This window comes from Belonocnema kinseyi, chromosome 3 (genome assembly GCF_010883055.1).
Source record: "Belonocnema kinseyi isolate 2016_QV_RU_SX_M_011 chromosome 3, B_treatae_v1, whole genome shotgun sequence".
Classification (NCBI taxonomy): Eukaryota; Metazoa; Arthropoda; class Insecta; order Hymenoptera; family Cynipidae; genus Belonocnema; species Belonocnema kinseyi.
In genome coordinates this window covers 55,540,257-55,545,280 of record NC_046659.1, presented here as the reverse complement: position 1 = coordinate 55,545,280, position 5,024 = coordinate 55,540,257, and the positions used below count along the sequence as shown (strand labels likewise).

The window sequence follows — 5,024 nt, the reverse complement described above, 5'->3', positions numbered from 1 at the left end:
TTATTGAACTTTATATCCTTGAATTTTTTTATTTTCACAGGGGGGGGGTCATAAGAAGTGTCACGCAATTATGAAGGGGGGCCGGAGCTACCGTCACAGTTTATCACGCAGGGGGTGGGCAAAAAAGGCCGAATTTTGCGTCTCGTAATTTGTGGACGACCCCATACATAATTAAGTAGACAATTCAGAATATGAAAACGCATACAAATACTGCCATCATCTAAAAGAGATCTTTTTAATAAAGTTTTTTTCAAGCATTCCAAATGCAAAGAATAAATATCCGAGCGCGAAGCGTGAGGTGTAATTATGTTCGAGCGCGTAGCGCGAGATTCAACCGTCGCGCGCCCTAGGCCCTAGCCATTTCTTAAACTGTAAATTTAACTATTCACTTTCGATTAAAAATGATCTTTTTGACAGTAAAATTTAACTGTTCGTTTGTAATTTCATGTTTTCGAATAAAAACTCATCATTTTTGGTAGGCAATTAATCTTCTGCCTTAGAAATTGACATTGGTGGAAATGTAATAATTATGATTATTTTTAATTTTATTTAAAATTACAATCTTAGTACAAATTTAGTTGTTCTATTCCTTTATAATCAAAAAATAACTATTTCTCTGAAAATTTATGTATTTTCTTTAAAACTGGTATTTTTTGGAAGAAAATTAATCCTTTTGGTTGAAATTTCATTTTTGTTGTTAGAAATTCTACTACTTATCAACTATTTGGTTGAAAATTTATCTCTTTACTTGGAAATTGAAGTATTATGTTGAAAATTCGTTCTTTCTTTTATGAAAAACAAATTTTGTAATTGAAAATTTAACTATTCCACTTTTGGTAGAAAGTTGGCAGATGTACCATTTTAGATGTACCGTTTTAGTAGTCGAAAATCCAAAAATTTTGTTTTTTGTTTGTAAATTTTCGTCAATTAATCGTTTAGGAAGAGATATCTAAAATAATTCTATGTAATTCGGAGCAATCCTATGCAGGCAGGTGTCACCTCAGGTAATACAGAATTATTCTGTATGTAGGGGTAACTCAAGGTGATCCGATATAGGCTGAAGTAATCCACCTCCGCTAGACCTCATTTGTATTAGTTGTTTCCCGTTCGAATTCTAATTTATTTCCTGATAGCCTATAATTCATATTTTTGCATATCTTAAACCAAATATTTTGTTATATGCATTTTTTGTATTCACTTACTGTTTTAAACTAGTAAAAACAATGGTCAAATTGTATTTACGCCCATAAAACATATTTAACTCTAGTATGTTTTCAATAAATAAGTGAATTTACTTATGAGGCGAGAGGTTCAGACCAACAACCTTTGAATTGTAAAAATTGTCCATGTTAAATTAAATTATTGCCATAACGGAATTCCAAAAATAAAGAGGTTACGATGTTTTATATGCAGTCAGTATACTGACAGAGGTTTGAATGGATTAGCTCAACATTTCCAAATTCGGCTTGGGATCACAATGAATACTCAATGAATAATATAATAATATTATATAATAATAAAATATAAAAATATATAATAATACACAATGAATACACAAAGAATTCTTCTGGTTTTGCATGCGGACAGGATGGTTGCAAAAGACGTTTTGCACTTTTCAATTCAATGCGACAACACATTTGAAGAACGCATTCGTATGATGAAGCAGTGGTAATCGACCCTGAAGCACATGTACCACCGAATAATGAAGACAGGCTTCATTGTGAACTATTTCATATAGATAACATGGAAAATGCGGATGACGAGAGCGATGATGAATTTGACGCTGCGATGCCTACTGAGGGTGCGGAAAATGAGGCCCAAGAATTTTATTTGCGTTCCTCGGTCGTAAGAATGATTGGCAGAATGCAGGCAAAGCCATCCTTGATGGGAAGTACTTTATCTGAAATGATAGATGAGTGTGATGAACTGCTATCAAGTACAGTACATCACCTGCAGTCAAAAGTCTGGAACTTTCTTTTCGATAGAGAAATCATCGACGATCCGGATGATGTAGAGTTAATGCATCATTTTGAGCTCGAAAGCCCTTTTGATGGATCGCGGTCGTTGAAGCAGCTAATAGCTGTTCTGCAAACTCACTGCCAATACATAGATTCCAGGGAAATTCCTCTTGACAAACCTACAGACGGCTTGCTTGACAAAGAAGGTCAGACGTTCGTTCCAAAAGGCGTAATGAATAGTTGTCGGCATGTGCCAGTCATAAATGTCTTAACCCTAATTTTATCGCAGGAGAGGATTTTGTTCTTCGCGCAACGATTACGGCTTTCTCGGGGATACCTTAGCTGTTCATGAGGTATTTGGCTTGCTTGGATCTTCAGCAAATAAATTTTGAAGGATGTGCTTAATAAGTAGGGCAGAACTGCACGAAGGAAACTGCCACGCGGGATTATAAAGAACTAAAGAAATATTTGAAAGGTATCTTGCGGCGCTTAGATGCCCTGATGCTGACGTCCAAAGGATATGTACAGAAACTGGTGTTCGCAGTGATTGTGACTTGCATGTGCCTAAGTATTTTCATATTTCGAAAAACAAAATATTTGACGTAATGCACGATATTTTTTCTGGTGTAGGTCCGATGGCGCTGAAGCTAGTAATAAATCATTTTGTATTCGAGGAACGCTTTTTCGACTTTGATTATTTCAAGGGACAGATTGCAGCCTTTAATTATAGACCATTAGAAAGAAAGAACAAGCCATCAGCTAATTTTACTACAACTGGACTCCGCAACGTGAATGACCATACATTAAACCAAAAGGCAATGCAAATGTGGTGCTTATTGCGCGCCTTCTCATTTTTAGTGGCTGCAAAGGTATCTCGAGATGATAGTCATATGAATTTAATTCTTCTACTATTGCGTATACTCGAAATCGTGATAGCTCCAAAACTGACTACAGTCTTATGCCATACCTGCGATACACAATTAGAGAATTTTTTCAGGTATTCAAGAAACTTTCCCCAGGCATAAACTTCATTAATAAATTCCACCACATTGACCACTATCTGGAACGTATAGAAGCTATGGGGCCTCTGGTAAATAACTGTTTCATGGGATACGAACCAAAGCATTCTCCAACTAAATAACGTGCTTATGTTGTTCATAACTTCCAGAACATTCCGAAAACTCTAATAAGAGTATCACAATACGTACAAAGTGCCTAGTGGTGTGCTGGGGATGTTGAGTTGGATTTCGTAAAAAGCGAAGGCGGAAAAGTAATGTTGATGGAAGAAACGTTGAGACCTTCTTTTATTCGGAATTATTTCCAAGATACTGATTTTGGGGAAGTTTGAAGTCTATCTTCGAACGATAACTTGTGACACGCTTCATTTCGACCAGGGCTTCAATGCTTATTCCATCGAAATTGGGAAGGGGAATGATGGAATAATTTTTCTACCAACAAAAGATCTTGCCCACTACAAAACAATGAATTCCTGGACATAGCCAAATTCTGATGAGATACTCATCAGTCTGCGACACATCTTACTACAATGACGCTACATATGTGTATTATACGAAATATTACATATATGTATAGATATATCAAATTATTATTTAATCGAAGTCTTTATGTTTTCAACAAGTACACCATCAACGTCTGTTTTCTACAAATTTTTCGCAGTAAAAAAACTAAATGGAGCTGGGTTCCTTGACCTGACGAAGGACGATTTAAAGGACTTTTTGAATTTTAATAATATATTGATATTCAGTTTTACAGCTATCCGTTTGAAAATTTTAAATGTTTTTTTGTTTAAAATTGTATTGTAGATAAGGATGGAGAATTAACAGTAGCTGAATATGAAACCTCTTTTAATGAATTGGAAGTATTACCGATCGTGACAAGTAAGCCGACAATTCAAAACGTACGAAAAAACAGAGCACCAGTCAGCGGATTTTCTGTAAGTATAGACAAATTGCTTTTCCTTACATTACATGATAATTAAAAGTTAATTTTCGCGAACGATTTGCTTATACAGTGTTACGGAAGCGTGGAAGGAACGCTTTTACATCACAAGCAAGTTATTCGAATTCTGGATGACATCAGAGGAAATTCATTTGAAGAGGACCAGAGGAAAGAACTAATTCGCATAGTAGTCGCTGAAGCAATAAGTTATCCAGATGATTAGCAAGTATATACTAGAATGATTTATATAAATTTAATAAAGGATTCTAAAAGAATTACATTTTGCTTGATTAATGCCACAAATCTAAAGCTTCTTTCTTTTTTCTTGCAGTTATCCTCCTAAAGAGGTGAAATGGGAGTTAGCCAAAGCGATTATCAACGAATTTCCGACTTTAAAGGTTAATAACAGCACTCACGGATGCGTAAGTTCTATTGAATACATGACTGATACTATAGGATTGCCTTATTTGCAAAATTGAATTTACTGCAATATTGATTCTTGTCTCTGATAAGATTTTACTTTCAGATTTACATATTTACATTTAAAATTGTTTGTTTTATTGTTTATTTATTGCATTTACACTTGTTTATATTAGAAAAATTAATTTTGAAATAGTTTGCACAAGCAACTTTCTTTAATTCATGAAAAGATTTTAATTTATAATAGAATTATATTAAAACTGTTGTAAAATATATGCCGATTTTCAGGAACATTACTATGACATTAGGACAAACAAAGGTTTTATCGAGAACAGATATTAAAACATTCGGAAACATTTAACACCTTCTAAGAAAAAATATAAAACGTCACAGAGAAGAAAATCGGAATCTGCCAAAAAGAATTTTTTTTTAGAACCAGAGATTATGCTTTCTCCGGAACTTTTGAAAAAAAAGTACTAAATATACTTTCCTACCTTTTAAATTATATTGCTTCTTTGATATTAAAATTATTTATTATTATTTCAATTGAAACATTTCATAATCGACGTGATTGGATTCTTGTGGAGTCTCCATCAATTCCGGATATTTGTCAAATATCAACGGTTCAAAGCATCCATCGCATAGTGACCATTCTCATAGGAAATAAAAATTAATTTTTATTTTTTT

The 5,024-nt window shown here is 33.9% G+C and overlaps 1 long non-coding RNA gene across 1 annotated transcript in view; it reads left to right on the top strand.

The window, feature by feature from the left end:
* Window positions 1-3,803, top strand: part of LOC117169564 — an 8,820-nt gene extending 5,017 nt beyond the window's left edge. The window contains exon 3 of the long non-coding RNA XR_004466679.1: window positions 3,782-3,803. This is a non-coding gene — a long non-coding RNA (uncharacterized LOC117169564). The remainder of the gene's footprint in view (window positions 1-3,781) is intronic.
* Window positions 3,804-5,024: the final 1,221 nt, after the last annotated feature.